A 13,320-nucleotide genomic window follows, 5' to 3' on the forward strand; every position below is an offset into this window, starting at 1 on the left:
TTGGGAAGGCATTGAGTCGCTTCTTCCCCCACTTCTGGAAGCTCTTTTTGATGGTCGTTCATCAGCATTCTCACGTCTGCGCTTCTCTTCTACAATAGCCTCATTTTGTTGACATTTTGTAATGTAGGCATGCACTGACAATGAGTCCACTGGATCATTCCATCCTGTTTCTAGACGTATGCAATCACCTGCTTCATGTAGAATCTCTTTTGTAAGCTTTCCCTTTTTAGCTAATTGCATGACATTTGGCCAAATTTGACCATGATGGTCACTCGCCTCTTCATCATTAAGGTGCTCAATTTTTACTCCATAAGTAGCTGCATCAACTGAAGAGCTAGCACAATTAGTTGCCATATATCTTCAACTAAGGTTTGCATTCCCCCCTTCCCAAAGTTAGTTCTCAAGGGTAGACCTGTCTCTCTTAAGTGGATTTTACCATCCTTAAAAAAGACAACATCTTTTGACAAAGCATCACTAAAATCATCACAATCCCTTCTTACATGGTCTGTACTATCACACCAAATACATCTATTAACAAACCCTTCTTTGGGCTGTTGTCTTTGCCTAGGAAGTGGCCCTGATGGTTGGTCTTTTTCTTCAATCTTTGCAAGCTTCACCTTCAAGTCACGCATTCCCTTCACAAGCTCATCTAGCATGGACTCATCAAACTTAGGAGTGATAAAATTAGGCTTTACCATTTTGTCAGAAGTTGAGGTGGAAGGACTTGTAGTGTTTACTACCATCTTGTCCCTTCTTCTTTGTCGTTTGGCAAGCAGTGAGACAGCACCTTCAACCTCATTCCAGTCGGTCTTTAGTCCTTGCTCAGCATCTTTATCTTCAAGAAGAAGCTCCACATTTTCTTGAAACTCTTTACCTGCAGCTTGTAAGAAAAGATATGTCTTCTCTGCATCTAGTGTGGCCCTTTCTGACCTTGTGAGTTGTGCATAGCGTCGCTCAAATTCCCTAAGTAGCTCTGTTATTGATAGTCCTTGCTTTGGCTTGACTGCCCATTCTAAGAATGTCCTTTTGGTCACTCTCTCCGAGTCCTCCATGAAATATTCCTCCTTTAAAGCTACTTTGAGTTCTTTCCAATTTCTCCCATGCCCATCTTTAATTGCCCTAACATGCTCCCTAATTTCTGGAGCAAAAACTAGCTCAAAGCTTTGAATCATCTCACCTTCTAACACGCGATGCATCTCCATCTCCTTCACATACTCGCGTAAGTACTTGGTTACATCTTTGCCATTGAATTGATCCATTCTATTGACGACCGCTTGTATGGCCTTCGTTGCTGAAATCTCCCTTCTTTCAGTGGCATGTTGTTGTTGCATGAACATTGCAAATGCTTGAAATATTTGCATTGTTGATGGGTCAAAATGCATACCCTATTGCTCAACATGATCACCCATGGTTACCCACAAATTCTCACCCTGGCAAGTTCGTGTCGGGTTCACCAAAAATATGTCAAAAAATAGGCGGTCTTTCTAGGAAGGCACCGGGCCTCTTGCTGTGAGAGTTTGTGAGGAAGCTCAAGGGTTATGAGAAAGAGCTAAGATGTAGATAACATAGCTTCTAGAGCTAAAGAAGAAATGTAGCAAAAGAAGCCGCTCACTTTTCTTTACAAACACACACGTGATGGAGAGAACTCATGAAAGATAGTCAGAACAAAACAAAAATGAAAACATCGAGATTATGATCATATCGTAGCATGGGTAGGATAAAAGGGTTAATGGATGAGTTAATGATATTTAATCTTTGTTGTCCAAATAAGCTGCAGATTGCTCTTTGGAACTGTAGCTTTGTGCTTACTATAATGTATATGTTTTGTCTAGCGATTGGGATTAGTTGTCAGTACAAATCCTCTTGATTTATAATAAAATAACCACATTCACATCAAAAGAGAAGTCATAGTCAATAATAGGTAGTATGATGGGATCTGGTGAGAGAAGTATTTCGTTGAGCCTTTCAGGACCAAATAGAAACACTATGGTTGCTGAAAGTGAATCTTTCGACTAATCCAAATGTTGACCCTAATAGATTGCACTGAATGGAATTGAAAGAAATTACCTTTGTGTGGATTATGGTTATTCATCAATGATATACCTAGTATGTTCAAAGATAAAGGTGTGAAAGAAGTGAAAGGAGAAGAAGAAGAGAGTTTCTCTCCCAAGCCTTATTGTTGCCCTTAGGCAATAAGGATACTGCGGGGAGAGAAGTACTTGTAGCAAGGAGATTCTAGAGTTTGTGGAAGACAATGAGAACCTTAAGAGATAGAGATGCTTGTGGAAGAAGAAGATATGGTTACTAACCTTGTGCTCATAATTGTTTCCCGCAAGAAGGTTGTACTCATTACATTGACAAGGTTGCTGCTTGAATACCTTCCAATGAAACAATTAGGACACAACAAGAGAGATCAAAGGGGAAGTAAGATAGAATTAGAGATAGATCTAAGTGTGGTGGTGGTATTAAAGATAGATAATGAGAGATAGAGATAGAGTTAGAGACAAGTATTGGACTAGATATGAAAATGAAAGTAAAACTAGCAACATATATCTTACATGAGAGCAATCGCCACCACCTTAATGGAGAGAGAAGATGAGGCAAGACTTCAACCTTTCTTCAAGAGAAAGTGTGGCACTAAGATGAGTGTGTCACTATGGAATTGAGCTATTCTCACTCACTCATAACTTGCCCCCAATGAAGAGAAGGTTGTCCTTTTTATAGGTGAGGGAGCCATGTTTTACATAATCACTTGATTAGGCTAAAGAGTTAGCCCAAATCAAATGTTCTTTGGATATTTCTTAAAATGGAAAATATTAGGACTCAAAATATCATGAAATTCAGCATCTTTGGTCGTTGAGGCTCCATGTGGATGCATGATGTATGGGGGCCCCACCTAGGCATCTTCTGTGTGGCTCCAGCAGGGGGTCCCAACTTGTGTGTCTTGTCCTTCAAGGCATCTTTGAGGTGTCACATTCACATGCTTGTGTCTTTTATCCTCCAAATATCTTATTTTATGGAAAAAGACCAAGATTACCTCTTTTCACTTGACTCACATGTTTACCATCTCTTCTTGCAGTGTAGTTGTGAAAGATTTTTCACTCTTTTCCCTGTAACTTTTGACCTGTAACTCGGATTGACATGCTTCAAAACGAAAAATTGGCCTACTAAAAGACTTGACTTGGTTTTGGCCTTTTCTCCACGCCCTTAGGTTGGGATTTTCAAATTGGGATGGTCCAAGAAGCTTTGGATCTTCCTTTTCATAAAGTCTTGTAGTAGGCCCTTCCCTCTTGTATGTATCCAAGAAGGTAAGCATTATTGAAGGGTTATATTATTAAATAAATATGAAAAGAAGAAAATAATTTATATATGGTAGGGTATAGCTGAGATATTAGAAGAAATATACAAATGCTTTTCCCCCAGACAAAAAGAGGCACAATCATTGATACTTCTCTTGGAGTACTTTCTAATAGTAATGTACATTTATATTACTTCAAAGGTAATACTAAGGTATGGTAGAAAGCTTTTATTTATACATATGAATATTATATGAAGTATACTTATGCGTCAAAAAGTCACAAGACAAATTGTTTAATGCCCGTTCCCACTATATACATGCCACAGCGCGACATCCACCCCCTCTAAACCTGCACATCCTCCGGTATGTGCCACATTGTCTCTTTGTAAGATCAGACCTCTTGTACATCTTCCTTGCTTTCTTCTTCACTGGATGATTCCAAAGCTTCATCTTCACTTTGATCTTTACCTGTGGTTTGCTCTTCTTCCTCATCAACATCCTTTTTCCTGCAATGGGAATCTTTACTTCTGTACCATCTAGTTCAGACAAGCTGTAAGTAGCATTTTCATGCACACGCTTTACAACATACGGTCCAAACCATCTTTTTGAGAACTTACGAATGATTGTGTGTTGGTTATCAAGGCTACTATCATCCACTAAAACCCAGTCACCTTTGTCGATTTCTTTGCTCCTGAGTCGATGTCGCTTATCAAAGTAGTCCTTTTTTTTCAACCTTGCATTTTTGAGTCGTTCTTTTGCAGCTTCAATGTCTCTACGTCTTCTCTCGTTGACTTGTACGCAGTGTAAGGAGATCTTCCCTGCTAAGCCCCTCTTGCCAAGGTAGTACATTCCATGTGGGAATTGTATCTTCAATCGGCATCACTGGCTTTTGACCATACATTAGCTCCCCAGGCATGTAGCCAGTTACTGAGCTATGTGTTGTACGATCAGCCCATAAAGCATATGGTAACAATTTTGGCCACTCACCAACTCTTCTTTCACAAGCCTTGGCCAAAGCTTTGATGATAGGAGGATGCCCTCTTTCACTCTTTCCATTGCCTTCAGGGTTGTAAGCTGTGGTAAGAGAAAGCTTGATTCCTAATCTGGTAAAGAACTCCCTTACTTCCTCAGCATCCAGCTCACCTCTATCTGCAGTGATCTTTCCCACACAAACATAACGGCAAATCACCTCATCAAGAAGGAATTTGCACACAGCTTCTGTGGTTTTATCTCTTAATGCTCTTCCTTCAACCTGATTAGTTAGGTCCTCTCGTGCAAGAACCAAGTATCTCATCTGCCAGAGTCCTAAAGGCATTGTGACTAGATCCACAACCCATTTATAGTGCATGGCTAGTGGATATGTAGGGTGCAATTCATCACGATGTCGGACATTTGAATACATTGACAAGTTACACATGACTCTACAAATTGAGATACATCTTTATACATACCCTTCCACCAATATTTTTCTTTCAACTTGGAGAAGGTTGCCCACACACCCCTGTGTCCAGCCCATAGACTCTCATGAAACTCTTGCATGAGCTTTACTTGAGTCTCTTTTTTACATATAACCCGTTGTGGTGTAGCACCCTTTTGTTTAGGATGCTTCACAAGTAACCATCCTTCAAAAAGTACCCATATGCTTTCCTGCGTATCCTCTTGAATTCTTGTTCATACCAATGATGGAAGCACTAGAACATGAAAGGATTGAAGACCAAAAAGAAGCATGCCCCCTTCTGGGAGGAAGTTATAAAGGAGAAGAAAATGAGTTGTTGGGCCATTCAAGAACATCATCTTGATGCTCGTAGCAAAAGAAAGCAGGTTCTAAATAAGAAGGTAGTTTGCTATAGGAGGCATGTCTGTGTGAAAAAATTAAAACTCCTAGAAAACAAACTCAAAACACAATCCAGACCCCTAACCTACCTATCTGTCATCCCTTTTAGAATCAAGGAAAGAGGATATTATATAAACCGGGTGGCCACCCTAAGGCTAGGCCTCTATCCTCATCATCTAGATAAACGAAATCCTTTTTCGTGAGGCCATAGTCTTCCTTGGTCTCTATTATTTATTCTTCATCATCCTCTTGCGCAAGCATGTTAATCAAGAACCTCGCGATGCGTGGATACTCATCTTGTGCAAAAGAATAAGCATGTGCCACCAGAGAAACATTCGCTACTGGGTAGGGATCACTAGTTATCCATAGACGTATCAGCCATTCTAACTCCTCAAAATTTCGCTCACGTGCAAGTCTCTCTACCAAATCCCATTCGCAAGAAAGTACAGGGTAGCAGATGTGAAACACTTGAGAAAAAGAAAAAGGGTACCTTTCATCAAATATAGAAGCGCATGCCTCTGGTAAACTAGCCATCTCTGAGAATACAAATAGATTTGGTTAGGTATTTAAAACATGAGTTTTTTTTGTGTGTTGCTTGATGTGACATGGTGAATTTAGACTTATGTGTAGGATTTGATAGGGTGCTCTCTCGTTGTTAGTCGCTCTTGCTCTTTTACTTTTTTATCTTGTTTTTGTGAGTATAAGGCTTTATATATGCATTCCCTAAGATTGGAGATTAAGAGGTCAGAGAGAAAGGTTGAGAGGGAAGCAAGTGACTGATGGATGTCAACAAACACTCCCCCCTTCCTTGGGTAGATCATATCATTTGAAATGATGTCATCACCCTTTGAAACCAGTTGTTCCAAGTTGTTCTAGGTGAAGGCTTAACCAATAGTTTTCGACCGCTCTATGCATTTCATCTAGTTGCAAGGGTGGTAAGGTACTCTCCCATGATTTTATTTGCAACATCGTTGTAGGTGGTGAACTTACAACGGGAGATGTAAACTCTTTCTTGCTTGTATGGATACGTACAATGGTAGGTGGAGGTTGTATCGAAGCTTCTATTTCCATATAGGAACTACATGAAGAGCAAGAAGCTTCATTTGCTTTCCCTGTTCCTGAGCTATGTGGAACAAATAGTTCTTTCTTTGGTACCCAAACTAGCTCTGGAGCAGGTGTGTCGCATTCTGTGATTTTTTCCTTTCCACGATCTTCAATTTTTTTGGGAGCCACATGATTGAGCTCACATGGGCCCGGTGACAGGTAAGAGTACAATTTACGTTTGGGCACCCAGATTTGATCATTTCCTTCATAGTATCCTTGGGCTTCCAATAGTCATTTAGGAATCCAACGCAATGTTTCTTTAAATTTCTTGGAGTGAGGGGGACGTTTCTTATGAGGCTTCCGTTTTTTAGCATCAGCCATGGTTACTAAAGAAGATTTAGGGACCCACTTGTATGTTTTCTTTGTTATATTAGGATGGTTCTTGTGTGTCTCAAGCTTTCTTTCAACTACGTTAGTTGAAGCTCTAGAGAGTTGGGCTATGGGGACGTATGGTTCAACCTCTTGGACATGCAATGTCCTGGGTTTTATTTCCTTAGGCAATATCTCAGGGACTATGGATTGAGTGGTAGGGATAAGAGTTGGTTTTTGCGTTGTGACACCCCCAGTCCCCCAATCAATAGTGCATTTGGTGGCTATCATCCACGTGCGTCCTAGGTTTATATTACCCTCCATAGTTCCAACAGGCATGACCAAAAAGTCTTGAGCTACAACCCCATTGTCATAACTGACAGAAGTGTGCCAGATTCCAAAAATCATAGTTTTTTTCTTCTTGACACCCTTGACTTGGATAATACTCTCAGATAGAGGTGGCTTCCGTAACTGACACCACACCCCATATGATAGCAGATTATATTTAGCACCCGTGTCCAATAAGGCGTTATATAGGTGTGTCAGAGTCCAACCAATCCTCGTCGATTTCAACGTGGAATGCATGTGTGACTCCAAGGTTAGCCTCTCGTTGTTGTCTTATACGTTGTTGTCGCTCCTTCGCCTCAGCTTGAGCTTGTATCTTCTTCAATTCTATTTGTGTCTTGGCTGCCTTTCTTGTATGGATGGCACGCAACTCCTCTTGGCTTAAAGGATCATAGTATCTTTTAAATTTGCTCCCATTGAGGAATCCAATGGTTTCAACTCCATCAAGAGTATCCACACGAATGGTTTTTTGTGGGGTGATCTCACATACTCTATATGGTCCTTTTCCTGCATATTTCAACTTTTTCTTTTCGTTACGCACTCCATACACAAGGACTTTATCACCAACATTGATATCTTTGTTCTTTAGATGACGGTCAAACCATTTCTTCCTCCTATCTTTCTCCACAAGTGCATTTTGCACTGCTAATTGCCTCTCTTCATCTAGCCTTTCAAGGATATATACTCGCTCAACTAAGGGGTTACCATCCCAACCTTCTCGAGAAACTACTCGAAGACTAGGAACGACAAACTCCCATGGCATAACCGCTTCTTGGCCATACACCATCTTGAATGGTGTGCAGTTAATGGCAACTTTATACGCAGTACGATAAGCCCATAGAGCTGATGTAAGCTTTAAATCCCAATCTGTGCGATGAGCTTCCACCGTTTTGGTTAAGATAGAGATTAAGGTCTTATTGGTGCTCTCAGCTTGGCCATTTGCTTGTTGATAATAAGGTGTGGATTTATGGTGAGCTATCATAAAGTTGGTAGTGAGTTCTTTTATTACTCCATTTATAAAATGAGTACCATTGTCACTCACAATCTCAAAAGGACAACCAAATCTTGTAACAATGTTCTCAAAGAGAAACTTGGCAGTTGACCTTGCATCGGCCTTACGTGTCACCCTGGCTTCCGCCCACTTTGTCACATAGTCAGTGGCAACGATAATATATCGAGATTGAGTGCTACGAGCTGCCGGACTAATTGGGCCTACAAAGTCCAAACCCCATTTTTCAAATGGTTGAGTCACTTTAACCGGATGTAAGAGCATCCTATCCTTTTGTTGTGTGATCTTGTAACGCTGGCATTCATCACATCCTTTTGCAAAAAGTGATGCATCCTTAAATAAGGTTGGCTACCAATAGCCTGATTGAAACACCTTTCTAGCTGTTAGTTCCCCTGAGAAATGTCCTCCGGCTATACCCATGTGGGCTTCTTGCAGTGTGTACAAATACTCATCCTCATGGGCACAACGTCTCAGAATATCGTCCTTCCCTAGCCTGTAGAGAGTTCCCGCAATGAGAGAGTAAGGTTCACATTCTTTTAACAGTTTTCGAGCTCTGTCTTTACAAAGCTCTTTGGGTGGAAAACCATTAACTAGAAAGTTCACAATCTTCTCACTCCATTCAGGTATGGTTTCGACTAGGAATAGAGAAGTATCAGGCAATTCATCATCGACTCCATTAGGGGCTTCACCATTGGGTATGCGAGACAAATGATCAGCCATGACATGTCTTTTACCAGGTCTCACCACAATGGTAAAATCAAACTCAAGGAGAATTAACAACCATCTTGTAATTCTTCCCGTGGAACAAGGTTTATTTACTAGATACAACAAGGCTTGATGATCAACATAGAACACAAACTTGTTGGCTAGAAGGTAGTAGCGAAATTTCTTCACTGCATAAATCATACCTAAACCTTCTCGCTCTGTAGTGGTGTAGTTTCTTTCGGCATCATTCAACTGACAACTTGCAAAGCTAATGGGGTAGTCCAGTTTATGTTCTCCCGGTTGAGCTAGAACACACCCAATAGCAAAGTTCGATGCATCAATATGCACATGAAAAATTACATTCTAATCGGGCACTCGTAGAATAGAAGCGCTAGTCAAGGTCTTTTTCAATGACTCATAAGCATGGTCACACTCCGTAGTCCATTGGAACTCAATAAGAAGCTTGTACAAAGGACGAGCTATCTCGGCAAAGTTTAAAATAAACCGTCGGTAATAACCAACATGGCCCATGAACCTTTGAACTCCTTTTTAGTTTGTAGGTGGTGGCAATTCTGCAATGGCTTTAATTTTGCTCTCATCTGTGGAAATCCCATTTTTGGACACTATATGCCCTAAAATGACTCCATGTTTAACCCAAAATTGGCATTTGAAAGGGTTTAAGGAGATGCGATACAATCTACACTTCTCAAACACTTTTTGTAAGCATGATAGATATTCTTTCCAAGAGGAATAAACACAAAGGTCATCTAAGAAAGCTTCACAAAACTCCCTCAAATATTCTGTAAAAGCAGTGTTTATTAATCTTTGAAAGGTAGCCGGGGCATTGGTTAAGCCAAAAGCCATAACACGAAATGCGAACACTCCAAATTCGGTTATAAAGGCTGTTTTAGCTTGGTCCTCAAGCGCAATTGTGATTTGATTGTAGCCAGAGTACCCATCCAAAAAAGGAAGCTATAAGCTTCCTTCCCTGCAACTCTTTCAAACACATGTTCTGAATATGGCAAGGGGTAATGGTCCCTCCTAGTGGCGGCATTGACCTTTTTGAGATCCACGCACACTCTGTTTCCCATTCTTTTTTGGCACAGTCACTATTGGAGACACCCATTCTGAGTGCTCAATAGGGTATATGAATCCGCATTCCACAAGCTTTTCAATCTCTTCTTGAACGATCTTTGCATATTTAGGATTCATTGGGTAGGGTCGTTGCTGAACTGGTTTAGCCATGCTATTCATGGGGATTGTGTGTTGCACCATGGAAGGTGGAACACCTTTCATATCATGATAAGTCCAGGCAAATATATCCCTGAATTCCTTGAGAAGTTCTTTAAGTACACACTCCTCAGTCTCGGTCAGATCTTGGGCAATGAAAACAGGTTTAGACTCTTCTTCTGGGTCTGCTAACTCTATTTCCTCAACTATCGTTGGACCATCATAGACTCCATTGCTCCCATCGATAGGTTTTCTTTGAGCCTTTGTATACACAACCTTACGTTCCTCTGTGGTATAGGATTTGAAATGTTCAGGTGCAGCGTGTAAGTCTGTGGGGTCCTATTTTTCTGTGGACTGTGATTTAACTTCTGATTCCTTTTGTTGTTGAGCTAACTCTCGATTTTGTCGTCTCCTTAAGGTACGGCTCAACTTTGGATTCTCTGTAGCCTCTAGTTGTGCGATGTCAATGGGTTGTGGACTACACCACATAACGCTTTGAAGGTATTCACCCCAGTTATCTACCAACTTTCGATGAGCATCACATGCCCCTATATAATTAAGCCATTCTACGGTAGATTTCTTTTCATTTATTCTGGCACGCACATTTGCTCGATATCGTCGCCTCTTATATCTCTTACTCTTCTTGTTTAATTCTCGATTACGGTCGATTTCTAGTGAAGACTCACTAGATGAATCACTACTTGTGTCTTCTGCTCCCTTGGATAGATTATCATCTAGGTTACCACTGGGCCCTGAATGGTTTATCGCCACATTTGCACTAAGATTTAACTCAGATTCTTTTTCCTCAGAGTCAATTTCCACTGATGATTCTGACCCCAAATCGTGGGGGCTATAGTCTTGTGAGGCGCTACTGGTTTCAATGCCAGTCAAACTTTCATCTTGTAGATCATCAGAAGCTATATGCATTGCTTCTAGCACGTTTAAGGGTACAAGTGGTGGTATTTCATCCCCCTCATGTGTTACCAGGTCGTCCCCCTATTTCCCCAAGTGTCTATGGTTGCTGCTAGGTGGACCCAATCCACATTGTCCGACTCAGTCATCCCAGGTAGTACATCCATATAAGGAGAATCTTCCCCAACATCAGTGTCCGCTTTACACGTGTAACAATACTGCAATGGGGTCGAGTAAACTATGGTGTCAGATCTATGATCAATTATAAACCTGTTTCCTAGAGGATGTGCTCGACCCGTCACAAGATCCACTCGAATGACAGAATCTTGGAACTGCAAGTAGACATGGTTTTTAGACCAGTCATGCACCATTTTTGCTTCCCTCATGAAAGGACGTCCTAAGATCATCTCCGATGCCATAGTGTGTTTGGAGAAATCCATAACAATAAAGGTAATCCTTATTTTATGTCCAAAGACCTTGATCTTGAGATATTCTAGCATCCCAATAGGTTTAACAATAGACCCATTGGCCATCTTCACTACTATGGTTGTGGTCGCAAGATGAGGTCTTCCCATAGTTTCCCAGCAATTTTTAGTCACAATGCTAACCCCAGCGCCACCATCAAGGATTCCCTTCACAGTTAATCCCTTAGTAGTGATTGGTATAGTCGCATTAGATTCATCACCCTCAAAGTATTGTCCCAACTTGTTAACATGTATTTCTATAACAAGGTTCTCATCTAGGTTTGGTTGTGGATCTATGTATTCCTCCTCTATTGGCATCTCCCCAGCTCCATCCATCTGTGCAAATTGTGGTAGCCCAAACTTCAGTTCTCCATTGAGGAAGGCTCGAAGGGCTGAGACTAGCTCGGGGTCTTTATATAGTTTGGACATGATGGTGGTTCTAACTTCTGAAGACATGAAATCCATCAATTTGGCAATGTTTAACGGCACCTTTTGTTCTTGAGTCCCTTGACGTGGTGAAGATGGGATCTCCATTTCTTCGATAGGATTAGGTAGTCCCTATGTAAACATTCTTTCCATCAAGAAGTGAGTACGCCCACTTTCCCATGACGTTAAGTCACTTTCTTCTTGGATGACACTAGGTATGTCCAAGGGTCTATGGACTTGGTGAGGTTGTTGTTGCGTAGGGAACACGGTGTCTGTAATCTGAATCTTCCTAGGTGCTGGTTCTAGATCCCTTTGGGTATCTTCTACGAAACTCCTTAATTGCTTGACTCGCTCAATCTCCTCTGTAGGGTTGGGTAAGTTCTTATCTTCTTTTTGGATCTGGCCATTGTGGCTCATGAAGATCTTCCTTGTTGGTTTCTATGTTAGTGGTCGTTTTGGTCTCCATGGTTTCACCTGAATCAGAATCTTCTTCAGCGTCGTTCATATATACGGGGTCGTCACACCAGTCCCTATGTTGGTCTTTGAACTGGGGTCTGACTTCGCTGCTTTTTGCGATCTCTTTCTTCGTGTTTTCTTCTTTTTCTGAGATTGGACAATTGATGCCGTGTCTCTTTCCTCAAGAATATAATTTTGTTTTTGGAGCATCAATCGTGTGAGTACGTTTACTGTTACCACGGGTATACTTGGTGATGGCTCCTCGATAACTTCAATCAAGTTTAATGGCGAGATCTTCGGTGCATTTGGATTATTTGGACATTGGGCAATCAAATGATCTATGCCACATCGATTACACATGAGTATCGGCATTGTACACGTGCTCGCTTGATTGGTTTGCATTAGTGTGGCGTTTTTTTGTAGCCTAATAGGACACTCGACTACACGATGTGGACCTCCACACTCATAGCATTGAAGAGGTGGTCTCTTAGCAGTGTAATTGATATTTTGGCCTCTTGCCGCAAGAGCGGCTACTTGATATACAGGTTTGACTTGTCCCCAATAGTCCTCCATGTAGTATTGTGGACTTTCTTCAAGCACATCCATCCCATAGGCGATATTAGGATCTATATCTTCCTCATAGCCTTCCAAACAAGAAATAGATGACTCACAACCCACTTGATTCACAGAAGTGATTCTCGGATGTGGTGGTTGCGGTCCTAGCACTGGAGGTGGTAAGGGTGTTGTTTGAACAACATTTTGGGCCCTAGGGACCATGTGTTGTGCTGTTTGTTCAAGAGATGGGGCCGGCATCAATGCAGGCACTCGAGGTGTGTCTGTCCATGCTAAGGTTGGTCTATTCTCCATCGCGTGCTTAAATACTATGCAATCCTTAGCTTGATGACCATACCTCCCACATGCATTGCAGTTCCCATTGAATTTTACTCTAAAAGTAGGGCATTCACTGGTACTATGCGGTCCATAGCATACTGAGCACCATTGCTGCTCCCTTCTTGGATACATATGATTATTTTGCGGAGCACGATTGTCTCTAAGACTCTCTTGAATAGCCTTGGTGAGATCTGCTAAAGTCATCTCAGATATCTTTGGCTCCTTAGCAATAGGCTTTAGGGTCATTGGTTGATGCCGCGATGCTTGTGAGCTAATAGATTTAGACTCAGCAGACACTCTTTCTCCTTGAATCATTAAATTATCCTCCAATTGGATC

Source organism: Adiantum capillus-veneris, chromosome 9 (assembly GCF_014529385.1).
Source record: "Adiantum capillus-veneris isolate H3 chromosome 9, ASM1452938v2, whole genome shotgun sequence".
Taxonomy (NCBI): Eukaryota; Viridiplantae; Streptophyta; class Polypodiopsida; order Polypodiales; family Pteridaceae; genus Adiantum; species Adiantum capillus-veneris.